Here is a 27,560-nt window from a genome sequence, read left to right on the forward strand (position 1 = left end):
ATCTGGTACACAGCATGGCATACTTTATAGAACCTATGGCTGAGGCATAGGGAATGACTTTCATTCTCTTTCTATCTTCTGCCGTGGTCGGGCTTTGAGTCTTACTCAATTTCACAGCTTGTAACACACGCAAGAACTCTTTCTTTGACTGTTCCATTTTGAACTACTTCAAAATCTTGTTAAGGTATGTATTCATTGAAAAAACTTATCAAGCGTCTTGATCTATCTCTATAGATCTTGATGCTCAATATGTAAGCATCTTCACCGAGGTCTTTCTTTGAAAAACTCCTTTCAAATACTCCTTTATGCTTTCCAGAAAATTCTACATTATTTCCGATCAACAATATGTCATTCACATATATTTATCAGAAATGCTGTAGTGCTCCCACTCACTTTCTTGTAAATACAGGCTTCACCGCAAGTCTGTATAAAACTATATGCTTTGATCAACTCATCAAAGCGTATATTCCAACTCCGAGATGCTTGCACCAGTCCATAGATGGATCGCTGGAGCTTGTACTTTTTGTTAGCACCTTTAGGATCGACAAAACCTTCTGGTTGTATCATATACAACTCTTCTTTAAGAAATCCATTAAGGAATGTAGTTTTGACATCCATTTGCCAGATTTCATAAAATGTGACAAATTGTTAACATGATTCGGACAGACTTAAGCATCGCTACGAGTGAGAAAATCTCATCATAGTCAACACCTTGAACTTTGTCAAAACCTTTTTCGACAAGTCTAGCTTTGTAGATCGTAACACTACTATTAGCGTCCGTCTTCCTCTTGAAGATCCATTTATTTTCTATGGCTTGCCGATCATTGGGCAAGTCAACCAAAGTCCACACTTTGTTCTCATACATGGATCCCATCTCATATTTCATGGCCTCAAGCCATTTTGCGGAATCTGGGCTCATCATCGCTTCCTCATAGTTCGTAGGTTCGTCATGGTCAAGTAACATGACCTCCAGAACAAGATTACCGTACCACTCTGGTGTGGATCTTACTCTGCTTGGCTTACGATGTTCGGTAGTAACTTGATCTGAAGTTACATGATCATCATCATTAGCTTCCTCACTAATTGGTGTAGGAGTCAGAGGAACAGATTTCTGTGATGAACTACTTTCCAATAAGGGAGCAGGTACAGTTACCTCATCAAGCTCTACTTTCCTCCCACTCACTTCTTTCGAGAGAAACTCCTTCTCTAGAAAGGGTCCATTCTTAGCAATGAATGTCTTGCCTTCGGATCTGTGATAGAAGGTGTAACCAACTGTCTCCTTTGGGTATCCTATGAAGACACATTTCTCCGATTTGGGTTTGAGCTTATTAGGATGAAACTTTTTCACATAAGCATCGCAACCCCAAACTTTAAGAAACGACAACTTTGGTTTCTTGCCAAACCACAGTTCATATGGTGTCGTCTCAATGGATTTAGATGGTGCCCTATTTAACGTGAATGCAGCTGTCTCTAATGCATAACCCCAAAACAATAGTGGTAAATCGGTAAGAGACATCATAGATTGCACCATATCTAATAAAGTACGGTTACGATGTTCAGACACACCATTATGCAATGGTGTTCTAGGTGGCGTGAGTTGCGAAACTATTCCGCATTGTTTCAAATGAAGACCAAACTCATAACTCAAATATTCTTCTCCACGATCAGATCATAGAAACTTTATTTTCTTGTTACGATGATTTTCCACTTCACTCTGAAATTATATGAACTTTTCAAATGTTTCAGACTTATGTTTCATCAAGTAGATATACCCATATCTCCTCAAATCATCTGTGAAGGTCAGAAAATAACGATACCCGCCGCGAGCCTCAACACTCATCGGATCGGATACATCAGTATGTATTATTTCCAATAAGTCAGTTGTTCGCTCCATTGTTCCGGAGAACAGAGTCTTAGTCATCTTGCCCATAAGGCATGGTTCGCAAGCATCAAGTGATTCATAATCAAGTGATTCCAAAATCCCATCAGCATGGAGTTTCTTCATGCGCTTTACACCAATATGACCTAAATGGCGGTGCCACTATTAAGTTGCACTATCATTATTAACTTTGCATCTTCTGGCTTCAATTTTATGAATATGTGTATCACTACGATCGAGATTAAATAAACTATTTATATTGAGTGTATGACCATAGAAGGTTTTATTCATGTAAATAGAACAACAATTATTCTTTGATTTAAATGAATAACCGTATTGCAATAAACATGATCGAATCATATTCATGCTCAATGCAAACACCAAATAACATTTATTTAGGTTCAACACTAATCCCGAAAGTATAGGGAGTGTGCAATGATGATCATATCAATCTTGGAACCACTTCCAACACACATCGTCACTTCACCCTTAAGTAGTCTCTATTCATTCTGCAACTTCCGTTTCAAGTTACTAATTTTAGCAACTGAACTAGTATCAAATACTGAGGGGTTTCTATAAACACTAGTAAAGTACACATCAATAACATGTATATAAAATATACCTTTGTTCACTTTGCCATCCTTCTTATCCGCCAAATATTTGGAGCAGTTCTGCTTCCAGTGACCATTTCCTTTGCAGTAGAAGCACTCATTTTCAGGCTTGGGTCTAGCTTTGGGATTCTTCACGGGAGCAGCAACTTGCTTGTCGTTCTTTTTTAAGTTCCCCTTCTTCCCTTTGCCCTTTTCTTGAAACTAGTGGTCTTGTTAATCATCAACACTTGATTCTTTTTCTTGATTTCTACCTTCATCGATTTCATCATCATGAAAAGCTCGGGAATCATTTTTATCATCCCTTGCATACTATAGTTCATCACGAAGTTCTACTAACTTGGTGATGGTGACTAGAGAATTCTGTCAATCACTATCTTATCTGGAAGATTAACTCCCACTTGATTCAAGCGATGTAGTACCTAGACAATCTGAGCACATGCTCACTGCTTGAGCTATTCTCCTCCATCTTTTAGCTATCGAACTTGTTGGAGACTTCATATCTCTCAACTCGGGTATTTGCTTGAAATATTAACTTCAACTCCTGGAGCATCTCATATGGTCCATGACGTTCAAAACGTCTTTGAAGTCCCGATTCTAAGCCGTTAAGCATGGTGCACTAAACTACCAAGTAGTCATCATATTGAGCTAGCCAAACGTTCATAACGTCTGTATCTGCTCCTGCAATAGGTCTGTCACCTAGCGGTGCATCAAGGACATAATTCTTCTGTGCAGCAGTGAGGATAAACCTCAGATCACGGATCCAGTCCGCATCCTTGCTACTAACATCTTTCAACTTAGTTTTCTCTAGGAACGTATCAAAAATAAAACAGGGGAGGTAAACGCGAGCTATTGATCTACAACATAGATATGCTAATACTACCAGGACTAAGTTCATGATAAATTAAAGTTCAATTAATCATATTACTTAAGAACTCCCACTTAGATAGACATCCGTCTAATCCTCTAAGTGATCACGTGATCCAAATCAACTAAACCATGTCCGATCATCACGTGACATAGAGTAGTTTTCAATGGTGAACATCACTATGTTGATCATATCTACTATATGATTCACGCTCGACCTTTCGGTCTCCAGTGTTTCGAGGCCATATCTGCATATGCTAGGCTCGTCAAGTTTAACCTGAGTATTCCGCCTGTGCAACTATTTTGCACCTGTTGTATTTGAACGTAGAGCCTATCACACCCGATCATCATGTGGTGTTTCAGCACGAAGAACTTTTGCAATGGTGCATACTTAGGGAGAACAGTTATACCTTGATAATTTAGTGAGAGATCATCTTATAATGCTACCGTCAATCTAAGCAAGATAAGATGCATAACAGATAAACATCACATGCAATCAATATAAGTGATAATATGGCCATCATCATCTTGTGCTTGTGATCTTCATCTCCGAAGCACCGTTATGATCACCATTGTCACCGGCGCGACACTTTGATCTCCATCGTAGCATCGTTGTCGTCTTGCCAACTTATGCTTCCATGACTATCGCTACCGCTTAGTGATAAAGTAAAGCATTACAGGGCGATTGCATTGCATACAATAAAGCGACAACCATATGGCTCCTGCCAGTTGCCGATAACTCGGTTGCAAAACATGATCATCTCATACAATAAAATATAGCATCATGCCTTGACCATATCACATCATAACATGCCCTGCAAAAACAAGTTAGATGTCCTCTACTTTGTTGTTGCAAGTTTTACGTGGCTGCTATGGGCTGAGCAAGAACCATTAATAGATATCACAATGATAGTTTGTCAAGTTAGTGATGTTTTAACCTTCTCAAGGACCGGGCATAGCCACACTTGGTTCAACTAAAGTTGGAGAAACTGACACCCGCCAGGCACCTGTGTGCAAAGCACATCGCTAGAACCAGCCTCGCGTAAGCGTACGCGTAATGTCGGTCCGGGCCGCTTCATCCAACAATACCGCCGAACCAAAGTATGACATGCTGGTAAGCAGTATGACTTATATCGCCCACAACTCACTTGTGTTCTACTCGTGCATATAACATCTACGCATAAAACCAGGATCGGATGCCACTGTTGGGGAACGTAGTAATTTCAAAAAAATTCTACGCACACACAGGATTATGGCGATGCATAGCAACGAGAGGGGAGAGTGTTGTCCACGTACCCTCGTAGACCGAAAGCGGAAGCGTTAGCACAACGCGGTTGATGTAGTCGTACGTCTTCACGATCCGACCGATCAAGTACCGAACGTACGGCACCTCCGAGTTAAGCACACGTTCAGCTCGATGGCTGATACGTCTCCAACGTATATATAATTTTTGATTGTTCCATGCTATTATATTATCAATCTTGAATGTTTTATATGCATTTATATGCTATTTTATATGATTTTCTGGACTAACCTATTAACCTAGAGCCCAGTGTCAGTTTCTGTTTTTTTCCTTGTTTTAGAGTATCGCAGAAAAGGAAAATCAAACGGAGTCCAATTGACCTGAAACTTCGCGAAACTTATTTTTGGAAGGGAAGCAACCCGGGAGACTTGGAGTCCACGTAAGGGAAGCAACAAGGAAGCCACGAGGCAGGGGGGCGCGCACACCCCCCTGGGCACGCCCTCCACCCTCGTGGCTCCCCTGACGTACTTCTTCCACCTATATATCTCCATATACACTAAAACGATCGGGGAGCACAATAGATCGGGAGTTCTGCCACCAGAAGCCTCCGTAGCCACCGAAAGCCAATCTAGACCCGTTCCGGCACCCTGCCGAAGGGGGAAACCCCTCTCTGGTGTCCATCTTCATCATCCCGGTGCTCTTCATGATGCGGAGGGAGTAGTTCTCCCTCGGGGCTGATGGTATGTACCAGTAGCTATGTGTTTGATCACTCTCTCGTGTTCTTGAGGTGGTACGATCTTGATGTATCGCGAACTTTGCTATTATAGTTGGATCCTATGATGTTTCTTCTCCCCCTCTACTCTCTTGTAATGGATTGAGTTTTCCCTTTGAAGTTATCTTATCGGATTGAGTCTTAAAGATTTGAGAACACTTGATGTATGTCTTGCCGTGCATATCTATGGTGACAATGGGATACCACGTGATTCACTTGATGTATGTTTTGGTGATCAACTTGCGGGTTCCGCCCATGAACCTATGCATTGGGGTTGGCACACATTTTCGTCGTGATTCTCCGGTAGAAACTTTGAGGCACTCTTTGAGGTTCTATGTGTTGGTTGAATAGATGAATCTGAGATTGTGTGATGCATATCGTATAATCATACCCACGGATACTTGAGGTGACATTGGAGTATCTAGGTGACATTAGGGTTTTGGTTGATTTGTGTCTTAAGGTGTTATTCCAGTACGAACTCTAGGGCTGTTTGTGACACTTATAGGAATAGCTCAACGGATTGATTGGAAAGAATAACTTTGAGGTGGTTTCGTACCCTACCATAATCTCTTCGTTCGTTCTCCGCTATTAGTGACTTTGGAGTGACTCTTTGTTGCATGTTGAGGGATAGTTATGTGATCCAATTATGTTATTATTGTTGAGAGAACTTGCACTAGTGAAAGTATGAACCCTAGGCCTTGTTTCCTAGCATTGAAATACCGTTTACGCTCACTTTTATCATTAGTTACCTTGCTGTTTTTATATTTTCAGATTACAAAAACTATTATCTACCATCCATATACCACTTGTATCACCATCTCTTCGCCGAACTAGTGCACCTATACAATTTACCATTGTATTGGGTGTGTTGGGGACACAAGAGACTCTTTGTTATTTGGTTGCAGGGTTGCTTGAGAGAGACCATCTTCATCCTATGCCTCCTACGGATTGATAAACCTTAGGTCATCCACTTGAGGGAAATTTGCTACTGTCCTACAAATCTCTGCACTTGGAGGCCCAACAATGTCTACAAGAAGAAGGTTGTGTAGTAGACATCAAGCTCTTTTCTGGTGCCATTGCCAAGGAGGTGAGTGCTTGAAGGTATATCTTTAGATCTTGCAATCGAGTCTTTTAGTTTCTTGTTTTATCACTAGTTTAGTTTATAAAAGAAAATTACAAAAAATGGGATTAAGTTTGCCTCATACGCATCATCTTTTTAATATATTTCGTGAGTATGATGGAAAGGAAAATTGTGCCAAAGTGTTAGAAGAAGAATGCATTAAAATGGTTTGCACTAAATATTTGAATGATGAGCATGATTGCAATGTTGTTAGTATGAATTCCTTGAATATCCATGATGCTAATGATATGCAAAGCCACAAGCTTGGGGAAGTAATGTTTGATGAAGATGATATTTTTTGTCCCCCAAGTTTTGATGAGAAAATTCATTATGATGAAAGCATGCCTCCTATTTATGATGATTATATTTATGAAAGTGGATTTGGAGAGGTCATGACTTTATTTAGTGATGTATCCATTATTTCGGAAGAGGTTTCAATTGATTATGATGAGAACGAAGTTGCTACTTATGATGATTATTGTGATGAAACTGATGCTATAAAGAGTAGTGATTATTATATTTATAAAACTTGTCATGACTATGAGTACCCTTTCTCTGAACATAAATCTTTTAATGTGGAAATAATTTATAGTATTCAAGTCTCTTATGATACTCCCACTATTCCGAATGAGAAGAATTTTGCTTATGTGGAGAGCAATAAAATTTCTATGCTTGTAGATCCAGAAAAGAATGCTTTAGGTGTTGGTTATATTGTTGAATTCATTCATGATGCTACTGAAAATTATTATGAGGGAGGAACATATGCTTGTAGGAATTGCAATAATATCAAGTTTCCTCTCTATGTGCATAAAGTTTTGAAGTTATGCTTGTTTTGCCTTCCTATGCTAGTTGATTATTGTTCCCATAAGTTGTTTGCTCACAAAATACCTATGCATAGGAAGTGGGTTAGACTTAAATGTGCTAGTAATATTCTTCATGATGCTCTCTTTTTGTTTCAATTCTTATCCTTTATGTGAGCATCATTGAAATCATCATGCCTAGCTAGGGGCGTTAAACGAAAGCGCTTGTTGGGAGGCAACCCAACTTTATTTTTGTTACTTGCTTTTTGCTCCTGTTTAGTAATAAATAATTTATCTAGCCTCTGTTATGATTGAGTTTTTATGTTTTAATTAGTGTTTGTGCCAAGTAAAACCGTTGGGAAGACTTGGGGAAAGTCTTGTTGATCTTGCTGTAAAAAACAGAAACTTTAGCGCTCACGAGAATTGCTGCCACTTTTATTTGGAGAGTGATAATTAGTTAATTATTCTTGCAGACGATTAATAGATAAATTCCTCACGTCCAGAAATTTATTTGGGAATTTTATGAGTTCCAGAAGTATACGTTTGATTCAGATTACTACAGACTGTTCTGTTTTTGACAGATTCTGTTTTCATCGTGTTGTTTGCTTATTTTGATGAATCTATGAGTAGTATCGGAGGGTATGAACCATAGAGAAGTTGTAATACAGTAGATATTACACCAATATAAATTTAAAATGAGTTCATTACAGTAACTTATGACGGTGATTTCTTTCTTATACTAACGGAGCTTACGAGTTTTCTGTTAAGTTTTGTGTTGTGAAATTTTCAAGTTTTGGGTAAAGATTCGATGGACTATGGAATAAGGAGTGGCAAGAGCCTAAGCTTGGGGATGTCCAAGGCACCCCAAGGTAATATTCAAGGACAACCAAGAGCCTAATCTTGTGGATGCCCTGGAAGGCATCCCCTCTTTCGACTTCGTTCATCGGTAACTTTACTTGGAGCTATATTTTTATTCGCCACATGATATGTGTTTTGCTTGGAGCGTCATTTTATTTTCTTTTGTTTTGCTTGCTGTTTCGATTAAATAACAAGATCTGAAATTCTTAAATGTTAGAGAGTCTTCATATAGTTGCATAATTATTCAAGTACTCATTGATCTTCACTTATATCTTTCGAAGTAGTTTGTTGTTTGCTCTTGTACTTCAATTATATCTTTTAGAGCATGGTGGTAGTTTTATTTTGAAGAAATAGATGAACTCTCATGCTTCACTTAGATTATTTTGAGAGTCTTAAATATCATGGTAATTTGCTTAAATAATCCTAATATGCTAGGTATTCAAGATTAATAAAAACTTTCATATAGAGTGCATTGAATACTAAGAGAAGTTTGATACTTGATGATTGTATTGAGATATGGAGGTAATAATATCAAAGTCGTGCTAGTTGAGTAGTTGTAAATTTGAGAAATGCTTGTGTTGAGGTTTGCAAGTCTCGTAGCATGCACGTATGGTAAACGTTGTGTAACAAATTTGAAACATGAGGTGTTATTTGATTGTCTTCCTTATGAGTGGCGGTCGGGGATGAGCAATGGTCTTTTCCTACCAATCTATCCCCCTAGGAGCATGCGCGTAATGCTTGATTTTTGATGACTTGTAGAATTTTGCAATAAGGATGTGAGTTCTTTATGACTAATGTTGAGTCCATGGATTATACGCACTCTCACCCTTCCATCATTGCTAGCCTCTTCGGTACCGTGCATTGCCCTTTCTCACATTGAGAGTTGGTGCAAACTTCGCCGGTGCATCCAAACCCCGTGATACGATACGCTCTGTCACACATAAACCTCCTTATATCTTCCTCAAAACAGTCACCGTACCTACCTATTATGACATTTCCATAGCCATTCCGAGATATATTGCCATGCAACTTTCCACTGTTCCGTTCATTATGACACGCATCATCATTGTCATATTACTTTGCATGATCATGTAGTTGACATCGTATTTGTGGCAAAGCCACCATTCATATTTTTTCATACATGTCACACTTGATTCATCGCAATCCCGGTACGCCGCCGGAGGCATTCATATAGAGTCATACTTTGTTCTAGTATCGAGTTGTAAATAAATAGAAGTGTGATGATCATCGTTAATAGAGCATTGTCCCCAAAAAAAGCCAAAAAAAGAGAAAGGCCAAATGAAAAAAAGAAAGGCCATATACATATAAGGGACAATGCTACTATCCTTTTTCCACACTTGTGCTTTAAAGTAGCACCATGATCTTTATGATAGAGAGTCTCTTGCTTTCTTACTTTCATTTACTAGTGGGAATCTTTCATTATAGAACTTGGCTTGTATATTCCAACAATGGGCCTCCTCAAGTGCCCTAGGTCTTCGTGAGCAAGCAAGTTGGATGCACGCCCACTTAGTTTCTTTTGTTGAGCTTTCATACATTTATAGCTCTAGTGCATCCGTTGCATGGCAATCCCTACTCCTTGCATTGACATCAATTGATGGGCATCTCCCTAGCCCATTGATTAGCCTCGTTGATGTGAGACTTTCTCCTTTTTTGTCTTCTCCACATAACCCCCATCATCATATTCTATTCCACCCATAGTGCTATGTCCATGGCTCGCGCTCATGTATTGCGTGAAGGTTTATGAGTTTGAGATTACTAAAGTATGAAACAATTTCTTGGCTTGTCATAGGGGCTGTGCATGATGAGAGCATTCTTGTGTGACGAAAATGGAGCATGAACAAACTATATGGTTTTGTAGGGATGAACTTTCTTTGGTCATGTTATTTTGAGAAGACATGATTGCATAGTTAGTATGCTTGAAGTATTATTGTTTCTATGTCAATATTAAACTTTTGTCTTGAATCTTATGAATCTGAACATTTATGCCAAAATGAAGAGAATTACTTAGAGAAATATGTTAGGAAGCATTCCACATCAAAAATTCTGTTTTTATCATTTAGCTACTCGAGGACGAGCAGGAATTAAGCTTGGGGATGCTGACACGTCTCCAACGTATCTATAATTTTTGATTGTTCCATGCTATTATATTATCAACCTTGGATGTTTTATATGTATTTAGGTGCTATTTTATACGATTTTTGGGACTAACCTATTAACCTAGAGCCCAGTGCCAGTTTCTGTTTTTTCCTTGTTTTAGAGTATCGCAGAAAAGGAAAATCAAACGGAGTCCAATTGGCCTGAAATTTCACGGAACTTATTTTTGGATCGGAAGCAACCCAGAAGACTTGGAGTGTACGAAAGGGAAGCAACGAGGAAGCCACGAGGTAGGGGGCACGCCCTCCACCCTCGTGGGCCCCTCGTGGCTCCCCTGACGTATCTCTTCCGCCTATATATATCCATATACCCTAAAACAATCGGAGAGCACAATAGATCGGGAGTTCCGCCGGCAGAAGCCTCCGGAGCCACCGAAACCCAATCTAGACCCGTTCTGGCACCCTACCGGAGGGGGCAATCCCACTCCGGTGGCCATCTTCATCATCCCGGTGCTCTCCATGATGAGGAGGGAGTAGTTCCTCCTCGGGGCTGAGGGTATGTACCAGTAGCTATGTGTTTGATCTCTCTCTCTCTCGTGTTCTTGACGTGATACGATCTTGATGTATCGCGAGCTTTGCTATTATAGTTGGATCTTATGATGTTTTCTCCCCCCTATACTCTCTTGTAATGGATTGAGTTTTCCCTTTGAAGTTATCTTATCGGATTGAGTCTTTAAAGATTTGAGAACACTTGATGTATGTCTTGCTGTGCGTATCTGTGGTGACAATGGGATACCACGTGATTCACTTGATGTATGTTTTGGTGATCAACTTGCGGGTTCCGCCCATGAACCTATGGATAGGGGTTGGCACACGTTTTTGTCGTGATTCTCCGGTAGAAACTTTGGGGCACTCTTTGAGGTTCTATGTGTTGGTTGAATAGATGAATCTGAGATTGTGTGATGCATATCGTATAATCATACCCACGGATACTTGAGGTGACATTGGAGTATCTAGGTGACATTAGGGTTTTGGTTGATTTGTGTCTTAAGGTGTTATTCTAGTATGAACTCTAGGGCTGTTTGTGACACTTATAGGAATAACCCAACAGATTGATTGGAAAGAATAAATTTGAGATGGTTTCGTACCCTACCATAATCTCTTCGTTCGTTCTCCGCTATTAGTGACTTTGGAGTGACTCTTTATTGCATGTTGAGGGATACTTATGTGATCCAATTATGTTATTATTGTTGAGGGAACTTGCACTAGCGAAAGTATGAACCCTAGGCCTTGTTTCCTAGCATTGTAATACCGTTTATGCTCACTTTTATCATTAGTTACCTTGCTGTTTTTATATTTTCAGATTACAAAAACTATTATCTACCATCCATATACCACTTGTATCACCATATCTTCGCCGAACTAGTGCACCTATACAATTTACCATTGTATTGGGTGTGTTGGGGACACAAGAGACTCTTTGTTATTTGTTTGCAGGGTTTCTTAAGAGAGACCATCTTCATCCTACACCTCCTACGGATTGATAAACCTTAGGTCACCCACTTGAGGGAAATTTGCTACTGTCCTACAAACCTCTGCACTTGGAGGCCCAACAAAGGCCTGCATGGGCTGGGCCTGCTATGGTGCTAGATGGGCCAAATCTTCTAGTAGAGTAGGTCCTCCTCTTTTCTATTTTCCTTTAGCTAGTCTTTTCTGTTTTTCTTTATTTGTTTACTACTCTTCATTATAATTGAGTGACCAAATGAATTTAGTCAAATGTGAAACTTCACACAAAAATCCAGGGCAATATTATTGAGCCACACACAAGTCTATAGAATATTTGGAAAAGGATAATTATTTTTAGAATTCAAAATGGCCGGGTTATGTGATGTTGCACCACTTATTAATTTGTTAAGGGCATTTTAATAATTCAAATGAGGTTGGTTAATTCACCACAATTTCTTATTGAATATTTTCAACACAACGAACATTTTTGTTTTACTGTTTGAAGAAGTAAAATTTTGTCTTGCAATTTAAATTTGAATTTGGGTTTGATTTGGAACAAAGTGATGATTAACAAAATAATTGTGATGACTTGGCAGTCATTAGCAGGAGGCTACTCTAGCATGATTATCAGGGTGTTACAGTTTTGCTCTGATGATGGACTGAGGGATGATGGAGGTGACAGCCCTTGCAGCGTGCGGTGCTCACTGGGAGTGTGCCTGACCGGTGTGGGACCCAATCTAGGTAGTGGCTTGGCGGGGAGACCCGGCTTTAGATGTTAGGCTTTAGTGCAATGTCTATTTGGTATTAGGCCCGAACATTCAACACGCCTTCATCAAGGAGATAGGAGTAGCAACGGTGTTGTCAGGATGGTGGCTTCAGCCTTATTGATGTATCACCTTGTATGGTCTTTGTGAATAATTAACAATATGGCTGCATGCATCGTCCAGATGCAGAGGCCGGGGTACATCCTCCTTTTCTAAAAAAAGAATAGTCATTTTTTGGAACATAGACGCACGGCGCATACGGCTTTAAATTAATAAAGCCACAAGGCAGCATCCACATCAGTTCAACCTTACAACCAAACTAACATAAGTTCAGCGGGCTCGCAGTCCCGATAATGATAAAGCTAACAATTCACACGGGCGAAGATATAACATAGCTTAGTTCGCAACTAGATAAATAGAACGCAAAAGAGTTAAGCTTGCAGCGCTGGTGATCTTGATCTCGTCATGCACCGCTTGATCTTCTCCAAAGTCTCGATCATGCGTCCCTCGTCACGCTGCTTCCCCAATGGCGCACAAGCCTGTAAGAAAGTATGGCATTTGAAAAGAATCTCAATGGGGTGAGCAGGGAACATGTGTTCGATAGTAATTTTGTTCCGCACGGTCCACATTGACCAAAGCATCGCCCCTACTCACCGCCACACCACCCGAGCATTCGTACCCCTCTGCGCGGTTAGTATGGTAAGAAGGTCGTTGCTAGTTTGCGGATTCCAGTTCTGGTTAAAAGCCTCTTTGGCTGCACTCCACGCAAATCTAGCGAGACAACATCTGAAGAAGACGTGATTAGCATCCTCCCCCAGCCCACAGATGGTGCATGTCTCATTTGTCGGTCCGTTGCGCTTGGCCACGTTATCCGATGTAGGGAGGCGATTACGGAACATTGGCCACATAAAGATCTTAATCTTGAGGGGAATGCCAGCCTTCAACAGCCCCTTAGCCATGTCCAACTCATTCCCCTCCGTGAGCTTCTCGTATAAGGATTTGACCGAGAATTTCTGAGAGGCCGTCAGCTTCCACGAGATCTCGTCATTATCCTTGTTGAGAGTCCTCCCCTTGAGCTCAGCAACTAATGCATTCCAGGCAGCCGCCTCTCCCATCTCCAACAGCCAGAAAAAGGAAATCACCGGAGGGTGCACTCTAAGTGCATCAGCGACCAAAATGTTTGTGTCTATGGCCAGCTGATACAGCTCCGGGTGAGATTGCCACAACGGGGATTGTCCCCTCTAGCTGTCCAGCCAAAATCGCGCGGACGCTCTGTTGTTGACAGAGAATTGGTCCCCAACCGTAAAGGCATGTCTCATCGCTTGAATGCCATTCAAAAAGGTCAATCCCTTGGCCTTGGCCTTAAACAGGTTGCCGTCCGGGAAGTATTTTGCCCGAAGAATGTCCGCCCAGAGACCCTTCTCGTTTTGGGCTAGCCGCCACCACCACTTGGTTAGCAGGGCAACGTTCATCAGTTTCGAATTTGTGATCCCCAAACCACCGAACTTCTTCGGCCTGCAGACCGCCGCCCACTTTAACAAGTGATATTTGCGTTTCGTCCCAGTTCCTTCCCAAAAGAACCGGGCGCGCGGCGTGTCAAGTTTAGCATGCACTCCATTGGCCAGGAGGAACATGCCCATTGTAGACAGAGGAAGAGAGGATAAGCTAGAGTTGGTCAAAATTAACCTAGCGGTCGAGGACATAAACCTTCCTCTCCAAGGACTAACTCGATTCACCACTTTGCCATATAGTGGCGCCCATTCAGCTATAGTCAGGCTCTTGTGCATTATCGGCAGTCCAAGATACTTGATCGAGAACTTGCCAATCTTGCAATTGAGCAAGTTTGCGACCCTCCTACTTTCGTGCTCCTCCATCCCTATGGTGATCACTTCGCTTTTGAGAAAATTAATCTGAAGGCCCGACAAAATTGCAAAAACGATCAACAGTAACTTAATCGAGGCAATGTTATGGTCATCCGGCTCGAATAACAACATCGTGTCATCTGCATATTGTAGATGTGTCACACCGCTTGGAATAAGATGAGAGATTAGCCCTTTGATGTGCCCTGCATCTCTTGGCTTGCTAATCATCGCTGCAAGCACATCCACAACAAAATTAAATATCAAAGGCGAGCTCGGGTCCCCCTGCCTGAGGCCACGCTTGTTGCGGAAGAAATTGCCTATCTCACCGTTGATGGTCACCGCCGTGTGCCCACTGCTCACGAGGTGCATGATACGGTGAACAAAACCCCCCTCAAAACCCTTTTTGATGAGGACCTCTCGCACGAACTCCCAGTTCACGCGATCGTAGGCCTTTTCGAAATCTAACTTAAGAAGGACGCCACGCGACTTGGTACGTTTAAGCTCGTGAACGATTTCCAGAAGCGCTAAAGGTCCTTATAGGATGTTACGGTGCTTCAGAAAACCTGTCTGACTAGGGCTAATCAGCCGTTGAGCTACGGGCGCCAGGCGAGAGGCGTAAGCTTTCGCACAGATCTTGAACGGGACATTTATCAGGGTGATTGGTCTGAAGAGTTTAATATTGTCAGCCCCTTTAACTTTGGGGATCAAGCTGATGGCCCCGTAGTTTAATCTAGCCAGGTCAACAGTACCTAACGCGAACCCATTCACTATACCATACAAAATGTGTTTAAGGTTAGGCCAGATCTTTTTGAAGAACTCTACCGGCCACCCGTCCGGACCAGGAGCCGTGTCCGTTTTCATATCGTGTAAAGCTCGATCAATTTCCTCCGGGAGGAATGAGAGAACGAGCCCGTCGTTCTCCTCCTGAGTGACACGTTCGGATGGGTCCCAAAGGTCATCACGGAGGCAAAGAGCCTTTTCCTCGGCCGTCCCCAAAAGACCGATGAAAAACTCATAAATGTGGGCGACAATGCGATCGTTGGTAACTAAGAGACCTTGATCAGATTGTAACTGAAGGATCGTAATTTTACGTTTCCTACCGTTAGCGTAGGCATGTAAATAATCAGTGTTAGTGTCTCCTTTGGTGACCCACTTGATACCGCCCCTACGGCGCCAATACTCCTCTTCAGCTCGGAGGATGGCTAATACTTTGCGTTCTAGGTCGTAACGAGCGGCCCATTCCCCCTCCGAGAAGGGCCGCTGATCAACCTCCCAGTCCTTCGCGGCTATTGCCTCAACAATGTTAGCCCGCTCTTTCTTAGTCTCACTGCCGTGGTTAGCCCCCCACCCATGAAGGAAAGCCCAGAGTTTGCTAGCCGCCGTGATCTAGAACTCAGCTGGTCCGCATTGTGGCCCAAGCTGGGCGCAGATCGTAGACCAACGATCCGCAACCATCTGAGCAAACCCCTCGGACTCAAACCATGCCATTTCGAAGTAGAACCGTGGGCTACGCCTAATGAATTCCTCCCCGGAGGAGAATATCAACGGGACATGGTCCGAGCCGATACGTGTTTCGGCAACTAGTGTGCATAAGGGAAATAGAACCTCCCATTCGGGAGTAAAGGAAACCCTATCTAACACACTCCAAACCGTCCGCGTTTGTTTGTTAGTCCACGTAAATCTCGCACCGGTCCGAGCCGCCTCACGCAAAGCCATTGCCGCAATGGCACCATTGAACATGGACACCCCAGTCCAATCAATGTTGGTGTTGCTTTTGTCCGCCCCGAACGGATTAGATTGAAGTCACCACCCACCACAAGTGACAAATTTATTGATCGTTTGCCCCCTACCAAGTTGGTTAACTCCATTAAAAAATCTGACGAACGCGAATGGTCTGCAGGTCCGTATACGCACACAACGACCCACGAGAGGCCCGTGACACGATGACGCACGGTAGCCGCAAGAAAAAAATACACCTACATCCCATTGCAATACATCACAAATATCAAGGTTACAACCCATAAGAATGCCACCCGAGTGCCCCGACGAGGGCACCCAGTGCCAAGAGAAACGTTGCAGCGGGTCGAAAGAAAGGAGCTCACGAGACGAGAAGTCATATTTAAACATTTCCTGAAGCGCAACTACGTCGATCCTCTCCTTGGAAATATATTCCTTGAGCTGTGTACGTCTCCCACCGTGGCCACACCCACGGATGTTCCAAAATAGATAACGCATTTATATGATTCGATTACGCAGACGCACCCCCCTGGATGTCACCGCCTTCGCCACTCGCTTCCGCGCCGGGATCCAGCTGGAAGAAGGTAGGTCAGAGGCATCCCTCGCCTCTGTCTCCTCATCGGACCCTGCCTCGCAGCCAGCCTCTACCGGCATGATGGCAAGTTGATTGAGTCAGCACAGCGCGCGACCCCACCCGCGAGCATGGCCTGCGCTTCCTCCCGCGTGTGCACCAGTGAGATGATCTCACTACACGGAGCACTAATCGCAACTCCACTATCGTCTAAGATGTTCGCAAGATGTTCATCCGAAAAAGCGTTCAGAATGCGGTAAGATGGTAAGGAATTACCTGCAGCCTCCAAATTCTTGTCAGCAAGCCGAAGTTTGGCGCTCTCCAGTGAGGTCAGCTCCCCAAGCTTGGCCTTGGCTCGTGCGCTGGGCGCCCGCTGTGCAACAGGAGTCGCCTTGGAACGCCTGGCCTTGGTGCCCACTTCTGCCGCACCCAGCGCCGCCCCTAATTCGCCACCTATGGTTGCCACCGCTCCCGTCTCCCCCGCCTCTACTGCCACCTGCTTATTGGCCGGCTTTCTGCCCGCCGTCTTCTTTGCCTGACGCCCCGCACTGTTGGAGCCACGCTTGTTGGCGGGGGTCAGGTCACAATCCACGACACACCCAGAGTCCGCCCCTGTTGCCACAGCCAGAGATGGCACGGGGACAATAGTCATTTATCAAGGTAAGCAGATATTACAAACGTCTTCTTTCTTTTGTTTTTCTGAAACACATGCCAAATGACTATTTAACAGGGAATGAATTGACACACCCACAGACGTGACAAAATCAATATATTACTAATATTAGTGCTCAACATTTGTCGTGGCAACTAATGAAACTATTTCATTTATTTTGAGCAGGACACGTATGACGAAATGACTGAGCGCATAGATACGGCTGTCATACCATGCAAAATTCGTAGCGAGATCAGAGCAAATCATAAAGGGTTTTATGAATGAAATCCAGAAATCACCTCAAAAAATCACCAGTCAATTGTGCAGGTAGATTTCGTACCCCAATTGGAGTAAAGGTTTCCAGCATTCTGGAGTAAATAACTTACAGGTATTGGGGGGTGTTCGAGGTTCTAAAGTTGTTTCTTTTGTTAGATTCTGATAGATGGCAAAGACCAAAAGGCAGTTGATAGTGAAGGAAATGTGCTTCCAACCCTTGTTTACATGGCACGTGAGAATAGTTATAATTATTAAGCTCATTATCTTGTACTGACCATTCTTGACGAACATAATATTTGCACCATATTCTAATTCACAACCTTGAAGTCTTTGATAAACAGTATTGCTGGACAAGAGTAACCAAAATGTTATGGTGTACTTTCTTTCCTTTGAGAAAATTGTAGCATAAAGTTGACACCCTGATAATTCAATTTTCCAGCATTGTATCAATAGTCCACAATAGAATTTTCCCAAGTACTACCCCCTACCTAAATATAAGACGTTTTTGCAGTTTAAATTAAACTGCAAAAACGTCTTATATTTAGTTACGGAGGTAGTATTTGGGAGTATGAGAGTTGAGGAAATGTAAGAACCTCCACTTTTACAGACTTTTTGTGAAAAAGTGTGGTGAATATATGAGTATCTTGGTTTTACATATAGACAAAAACTCATTCATGAATGCTAGACACTAGTACTACCAAGTACTAACTACCAGTCTTGTCTGTATGGTATCCAGTCTTGTCCGTATGGTACAATGTTATCATCCAATTAGATGAGCAGTTTATACCATGAACTGTTGTAATACCTTCATCATAATGGACTTAACTAAAATGTGTCAATTTTTTCCATCGAAACGCAGATAAGGGTATCATCAGTGATAAGCAACAACCCTGTCATCATGAATGTGGACTGTAATACGTATTCCAGCAACAGCAATACGGTCAGAGATGCATTGTGCTTTTTCCTTGACGAAGAAATGGGTCACAAGCTCGGATTTGTGCAGTATCCTCAGAACTATGACAACATGACCAAGAATAATATATATGGTAACTCTCTCCATGTCATCAATGAAGTCAGCATCATTAAACTGTAACTTGAGTACCATTGTCATGTTCGCCATAATATTTCCACTAACATAGCTACTCAATTTAAAGGTGGAGATGGGTGGTATGGACAGTTTGGGTGGACCTCTGTATGTTGGCACTGGATGTTTCCACAGAAGGGAGATCCTTTGTGGCAGGAGGTTCACCAAAGAATATCAAGAAGACTGGAACGGAGGGATCAAGGGCAGAATACAAGATACTAGCATAGATGAGATTGAAGAGAAAGCAAAGTCTTTAGCAACCTGCACATCTGAACATGACACGCAATGGGGAGATGAGATTGGGTTGAAATATAATTGCCCCATGGAGGATGTAATCACTGGATTGGCGATACATTGCAGAGGATGGGAGTCAGTCTACAACAATACTACAAGACCAGCGTTTATGGGTCTAGGTCCAACGACACTTGCTCAGACACTATTGCAACACAAGAGATGGAGTGAGGGTAGTTTCTCAATCTTTCTATCAAAATACTGCCCCTTCTTGTTTGGGCATGGAAAAACCAAGTTAAGACATCAAATGAGCTACTGCATCTATGGGCTATGGGCACCCAATTCACTCCCTACCCTGTATTATGTTATCATCCCTTCACTAGCCCTCCTCAAAGGCATCCCCCTTTTCCCCAAGGTAATGATTCATAATATGAGCAAAGCGTCACCTTGGTTGCATGTGTTTTCTATTAAAACTAATGCAGTATTTACGTGTCCTTCAGATTACGAGTCCACGGATCGCACCCTTCATATATGCCTTCTGTGTGAAGAACATGTACAGCCTATATGAGGCATTATCATGTGGAGGCACATTGAAAGGATGGTGGAACGGACAAAGGATGTGGTTGGTTAAGAGAATAACCTCGTTTCTCTTTGGAGCCATTGACATTGTTCGGAAGCTACTAGGGCTATCAAAGATGACATTTGCGGTTACACCAAAGGTAAGCAGTGAAGATGAATCCAAGAGGTATGAGCAAGAAATTATGGAATTCGGGTCATCGACTCCGGAATATGTGATCATCGCAACTATTGGCCTCTTTTGGCTTATACCATTCACAGTAACATTAGCTTCTTTTGGCTTTGTGATGTTGGACTTTCTGGTGCCAATAGTTTAAGTCCCCACAGGAGGCATCAGTGTCTAATAAAGTACTCAAGTTGGTAGGCTTTATGGTTCTCTTGAAATATATTTCATCTAAGAAACTTCATGTGTACTTGTGTTTATATGTGGCACCGCCTTGGTGGGCGGACGCAATTTGTCCAAGCCCTTCGACTCGAGATTAGACCAAATTACCCTTGCAAAAATTAAAAATACCCAAATGGAAAATGTTAATAATACTAATACAATCAACAAGAGATCTAACTCTATTTATTGCAGGAAATATCTAAGTCAATACTACTCCTCTAGCAATAGTAAAATCCTGGTATGGGACTTGTATATAATCAAGGCTTTAGATGGACCTATGAATACAAAGGATCCAACCATTCGTATAACTGAATGAAGAATGAGTTTTCTAGATTTAGCAAGGTGGCTAGGGCATGGACTTTTTGTAAACCCCTCTATTTTTATCCACAATGCTTAATCAACAACTACACTCTAAGATGCCACAACACTCCCTCTCTTATATCCTGTCATTTCTTAGATCTTGCTAATGAGGGAATTCATTAATTTGAAACTCTTCACAACAGCTGAGTAAAATTGTAGCATTAGATTTGTGAAAATATTTTTTCCATATTTTCCTAACCAGCATATTCGTATGAATATTAAATATGAAAGTAACTTGTTGAAGAGTATGCAATGTCAAAACCACCATCTATTTTGGTACGAATTAATTTTTAACATGTGTCCATGTGAGCGTAATATTAGTGCACTTTTACAATACATTTTACTTGGGAGTAACTTGTATAGGACCGGACTTTTAGAGTGAATACATAAGATCTAGCCATTTGGGCTGCTGAAAGGTGGAGACAAAGCAAGGAGTGACCAGAATGTACATATCACATATGAATCCCTTGGTTCTGTCGCAATAACGTTTAGGTCTTTCGCTTACTTAGTTTTGTTTAAAATATGAATGACTGTAAGGTGTCTGGTGTATATTGTAATGTGCCAGCCTTCACAAAAGAAGGTAAGATGGATGAAGCAAGTTTATCATAAGGTAAAGGAAGACGACTCCAACCTTCGACATGTATCTAAGAACATTAAAACTATTATCTGATTGCTCTTCTTTAATGCGCAGCACTGTCTTTCAGATAATTTAAACAGGAAATATAAAGCAAATGATTAGTAAGTGCAGTTTTATGTAGAAAACCATAGAGGGGCAAATCTTTAAAAAAACCCATTCATCAAAATTTGTACACATATGGCTACACTAAGAAATTTGGGAGAAAGAGAAAAATTAAAGGATTACACGTGAATATTTAATTGCGATATGTAGAACTTCTTCACATTGATTCTTGTTTTTACCTCAACAAAAAACTCTTTACCCCTTGGGAAGATGACTAGAACATTCTTTCACAACAACTGAGTTCCATTCTCCCAAGTAACCAAGGAAGACAAGTCCAAACCCGCCCTTTCCATTCTCTTGGCTGGAGTTATTTGTAATATGCTTTAGTTCTTTGTAAGAGAACTCTCGGTTCTCAAGTAACGCCAATTCATCTTCATAACAAGTAACCTTTCGCTTAGCTGAATACATGCATAGAGTAATTAAAGGCAAGAACTTTTCCTTTCATATAACAAACACTACTAGGAAAAGGCATTGCTAGTGGCGCACCGGATTTGCCTTCTAATGGCGCACTATCGGTGCGCCACTCGCATCACGCCATTAGAATTAAATTCTAATGGCGCACCACCGGTGCGCCATTAGTATCTGGTGTTCTAATGGTGCACCACGTAGTGCGCCATTAGTATAGCCTGCAGTGCGCCATTAGAATGCCTCCCAGGGGGTCATATGTACCCATGTGCTTTGGCATTCTAATGGCGCACCAGCAGTTAATGCGCCATTAGTGTGATGATCACAGTGCGCCATTAGTGTCTTGTGTGGTGCGCCATTAGTATGAATATTAGGTTTTTTTTTTTTGCTTTTCTGATTTTTGCACAGGTTACAAAATATATTATTGGACAGAATATAGACAGCAGCACACAGCAACATCAGATTCATCGAATACAATAGAAGATTAGTCTCCGAATACAATTCATCATATTAGTCTCCAAATCAAAAGACCAAACAAAGATAAAACATTACAAGTCTCAAGACCGCGAGTATCGAGTTTGCCTTCACATTACAAGTCGATATCGATCATCTAAACTACCATCACATAGAAGAGAGCTGTGGTCATCACGATGAGCATCATCGCGATCAAACTGGTCTTCATCCGGTTCCTCCAACGCTCCCTCCTCTCTCCCTCTAGATAGCGGGCGTATCTACATTCGGCCTCCGCCCTAGTGGTGTACCCTTTGTAACTGTTACCGCTGAAACGGTGAACCTGTCTCCAACACTCCTCCCAGTCGTCGTAGACTCCGGGAACCTTACCCTTGTACACGACATACGACGGCATCTCTATGCACAAGCCAAACAACAGACAATACATAAGCAATATGTAAGTATGCAACAAAAGGATCGGAAGAGAAAAGCAAGACATTAATAGCACGATTCATGGTCCTACTAATAAATAGCATCGATTACATCTAAGTTGAACGAATGTCCAAACCAAAGAGACATACGAATTCATTAAAGTATAATTACAACATGACCCAATCAATGTTTCAGAACTACACATCACTACTTTCGACTCGACTCATCGGACAGGAACGTGGATGAAGCCGCCGTCTGTCGTGATGGTCATGAAATCGCGGTCGTTGTCACCCTGCATTTGTAGCATTTCATCTATCTCACTGTTGGACGGTTGATATCTGAGGAAGAACTGCCCCGAGGTATGAAGGACATCTTGATGGATGATGTCCGCAAACTCCGACTGGATGCGAAAGAATTCTTGTCTGAGGTCCGCGTCCTGGACTGCCGACAAGCTCACGGCCCAATCTTTGAGATTATCTGGTAGCAGAAGTTGATGATGGTCCCTTACGATCGCCCGCATGTGATGGAAGGCGTAGTAGGCATCCTTCTGACCGCCAGGCGGTTGCTTGACGCAGCAGAACTTCGTATTGTGTGAGAACATGTGCTTGCCGTACTTACGAACTGCCCTGGTGAAGGTGCCTCCAGATTTGGCGTAGGCGGGGAGAACATCATCAAGAACTTTCTTGACATTTGTGTAGTCTATCTTGGAGTTACGGTTCGGGTCTAAATACGTGGCCATGGAATATTTCGGGCTTAAGAGGATGAGTGTGCAATGTGTGTCACTGCACAGAACACGGAATGTTAGAAAAAAAAGAACGATCGAAATCTAAGAAATCATATGTTACGGGGCGGTTAAGGGATGACTTACTCAGGAAAGTAAGCCACAAGGAAGTTATCCTTATCTGGGTTTGCCAGAATGACGCCTTCGAGGTGTGAACTCGCAACTTGGCGGTCCCCAGTGCTGCTCAAGTGCTTGGCACGCATGTAGAAGGGGTCGACTATCACGATGTCCGGGGTCTTGTCTCTAATGATCTGCATCTCCATACTCAGCGAAAACAGCCGAACGAAGGTGTACTGCAGCGGATGAAGGTTAAACTAGCAAAGATGTCATCAAACCGCAGGACGATCGTACCCCCGATGTCGCCATCCACAAAGCCCTTGCCCTCTGGCACCTTGGCCACGAAAACCGGGTATGCCACATCCTTCTCTCTGAGACGCCTTTTGCTTCTTTCCCGACAGTGGGCAGTCTTTCCAATTTTTCAACAGCTCGTCTATTTCCTCGCCGCTCCTCGTACACGGGCGTTTTCGGGGTTCGGTTTCACCATCGAACAGATCCTTGCGTTTCCTCCACGAGTCATCGTCGCGAAGCCACCTTCGATGTCCCATGAACACGGTTTTCGAAGACCCGGGATCTCTATCTAGCTGGCGATACGTTGTGTCATCCATGCACCTTACGCATCCAGAAAATTCGTGGACTACCTGCCCCGCGAGATATCCGTAACCGAGATAGTCGTGCACCGTCGTGAGCAGTGCGGCTCTCATAGGGAAATATTCTTTCTCTGCGGCGTCCCACGTATTGGCTGGCGTTTTCCACAGCGTGTCTAGCTCCTCCTTCAGCATCCCCAGATACAGATTGATGTCATTCCCGGGTTGTTTCGGCCCTTCAATTAGCATACTCATGTGAATGTACTTCCTCTTCATGCACAACCAGGGGGGAAGGTTGTACATCCACACAAACACAGGCCAGGTGCTATGTGTGCTTCTCTGGCTGCCAAACGGATTGACTCCATCGGTGCTCGCGCCCAGCACGATGTTCCTTGGATCCTTCCCAAATTTTGGGTATTCGAAGTTCAGCGCTTGCCACTGGCTCGCATCCTTAGGGTGACTCAGCATCTTGTCTTTTTTATTTATCTCCGGATCATTTCCGTCATCTTCCCGCTTCTTCTCCTCCCTATCCGCGTGCCAACGCAGGAGCTTTGCTACCTTAGGGTCCGCGAAATACCGCTGCAGACGAGGAGTGATTGGAAAGTACCACACCGATTTTCGAGGAGCTTTCTTCCTCTTCTTGTATCGAGTGACGCCGCACACCAGACATATGGTAGACTCCGCGTGCTCGTCCTGATAAATGATACAATTGTTCATGCATACATGGTATTTCACGTGCGGTAAATCCAGAGGACACACGATTTTCTTCGCCTCCTCGAAACTGGTCGGGCACTTGTTCCCCTTGGGAAGACGTTCGTGCCAGAATGACATGTTCTCGTCGAAGCATGCGTCGGTCATTTTGTGTTTTACCTTCATCTCCAGAGCCATGAGCGTTACTTTCAGGCGGGTATCCTCGGGCCTGCATCCTTCATACAATGGAGTAACCGCGTCTATCTCCAGTTGATCCAGCTTGGCTTTCTCTCAGGCGGCAGCTCTTGCGTTATCCGTCTGCTTGAGAAGCAGCTCTTGAATATGAGGGTCCTGCACCCAGCCTCCATCGTCGTCTGCTCCGGCATCTTCATCTTCATGATCATGCCCTTCGTCTTGATCTTCCTCATCATCATGTACGACATCTTCTACATGATGACTGTGTACAGCATCACCGTCGTGATCATGTCCTGGAGATTCTTCGTCTTCTCGCCCGCCCTCGCCGCGGTGGTACTTGTCTTGTTGCCCTTCCTCATTTCTTGCCCGGCCCCCATGGACGACTTCATAGTCATCTTCATCACCTTGCCACCGATAGCCATCCATGAAACCACGCAAGAGCAGGTGGTCCCGCACCTGCCCGGAATCCGGGTCCGCAATAAGGCTCTTCAGCTTGCATCTTCGACACGGACATCTTATCTCCGTCTCGTTCTTTTGAAGCATCTCGGCCTTCGCGGAGCTCAAAAACCTATTCACGATGCCTTCAGTCATCGTGCGGACCATGGTCGCCTGCGGGGTAGAGCAAAACGATATTTTAGAACCAAGAAAAAATTTGGCATGACCTTCCCTAAAAATAGGACCAAAAAGAATGCATAGTGCCAAAATTCTCGCCGAAACGGAAATGAATCAAAACATTCCGGCAAAATATTGGCAACTATCGCATTTCAAATACCGGTACCTTCAAACACAAACATATATGCAACACCACAAACACATGCAACACCACAAACATAGATAGATCTAGCTAGGCCACAAAAAGTGCATGTGCACGCGTTGTTGGAGCGAGCTAGGGAGAAAAAAAGTAGATCTACATCATGAAGATAGCTTTCCCCTTACTTACCTATCAAAAAAAGGTAATTTCACCACTTAATTTTGATGAATCTATGGTGGAAATGAGGTAAGGAGGAGGAGATGGCCGAAAGCTTGGAGAAGGAGGTGGAGGGAATGAAGTGGGAAAAGTGAGTGGGTAGGTGTGGGGCTGTCCAAAATATCTTGTTGGGGTCCTAGGTTACTAATGGCGCACCACCAGCAAATGCGCCATTAGTAACCCTGGTTACTAATGGCGCACCTGCAGGTGGTGCGCCATTAGTAGTTTTGCAAAAAAGTAAAAATATATATATATACTAATGGCGCACCGGGTAATAGTGCGCCATTACTAGTTTAAACTAGTAATGGCGCACTGTGAAACGATGCGCCATTAGTAGTTTTGCAAAAAAAGAATAATTTTTTTTACAGTAATAGCGCACTGTCTGCTTGGTGCGCCATTACTACTTAGAACTAGTAATGGCGCACTTCGACCTGATGTGCCATTACTATGTATGGAAAAATGGAAAAAATAATAATTTAATACTAGTGGCGCACCCTGTTTCTGGTGCGCCATTAGTGTCTTTCACACTAATGACGCATCACCAACCGGTGCGCCATTAGTATATAGTAGTGGCGCACTGCTTCCATGGTGCGCCATTAGTATCAATCCTATCTATAGCCCTTTTCCTAGTAGTGAAAAGCCAAAATAAAATTAAAATATGAAAGTGTGGAAGGCACAAAAAAGAAACCATTGCCACAAAATATGACCAGTTTGAACACTTGGCACAACAAAAATAAGATAATAAATAGTGCAATGGCAGCAACAATTGGTACAACTATTACAGCGAGAAGTGTTCCATTGTTTTTCTTTCGACCTGATCTGTAGGCAGTACCATTGCTACAAAGATTTGCATTATCACCAACCTTGGTAATTCAAAATATACAAGATTAATCGCAATATAATGTGATTCCATAGTGTTTTGAATAAAGAGGGATGTCTGACTATGAATGCTGGAAGGAATCAGTACTTCTCTATAAATATACTAATCAATAAGCTAATAATAAACTAGTCAAATGTAATACTACCTCCATCACGGTTTAGAAGGCGCACTTGGAAATTCTCTAAGACCTAGGTGGTTATCTATTGGTTATGAGACGGGCTAAAAAATAGCATTCACACTACGCATGCATATAAAAATAGTATATCAGAGTACTAATTAGCTACTAGAAATAAATGCAATGCGCCCTAAACCTTGTCTATTGTGGAAACGCACGCAAATTTAACTGTGCCTTCTAAACCGTGACGGAGGGAGTACTAACATTTTTAAAGGTCCTTTCATAAGAATGCTTCCCAATAAAATGAAACTAGTTAAATGCACAGGGACAAATAAAACTGATATATAAGATTCTTCCATGCCTTTCTAGAGAAATCCAACCATAAGCATATTACTTTCTTCACTAGAGTTACCGGTCCTTGTTGTAGTATCAATTACAGTTGATGACTGATGATGAGATAACTTATCTTTCCAATTAACCAGAAGTACTATACTTTATTGAATGAACAGTCAAATAAATTGAAAAACATTAGGCCCAAATAGCAAAGTGTAATTTTTCAGTTAGTATGATAAATTTTTCAGTTAGTATGATATTGAAGCATCATTTACAATGATATTAATGACATCATCCGAAAACATTGCATTACTTATTTACATGTTAGTATGTATATTTTTCTTCAAAAATATATATTCAAATTTAGTTAACTTTCGAAAGCAAAACATACATTAGTGACAAGGACCCATTTTGGGACCTTTGTAAAAGGTTGCAAGGAATGTCTCTACTCAGATCATTGCTGGACAAATCTTTATCTTTACCTAATATTAAAAGGAGGATTGTTTCTTCACTTTTTTGTCCATGGTGGGACCATCAAATTTTTCGTCCGTTTTGTTGCTGGCCTGGCTGCTACGAAAGAAAAAAGGAAAGAAAAAAGGAAAAATATTGAACCGGAAAAAACAAATGCCATGAGGGAGATTCGAACCGAGGAATACTAGGTTGA

The 27,560-nt window shown here is 42.4% G+C and overlaps 1 pseudogene; it reads left to right on the top strand.

The window, feature by feature from the left end:
* The window catches only part of LOC125516229, a 58,585-nt pseudogene extending 38,626 nt beyond the window's left edge, over positions 1–19,959 (top strand).
* Positions 19,960–27,560: the final 7,601 nt, after the last annotated feature.

This window comes from Triticum urartu, chromosome 6 (genome assembly GCF_003073215.2).
Source record: "Triticum urartu cultivar G1812 chromosome 6, Tu2.1, whole genome shotgun sequence".
NCBI classification, from domain to species: Eukaryota; Viridiplantae; Streptophyta; class Magnoliopsida; order Poales; family Poaceae; genus Triticum; species Triticum urartu.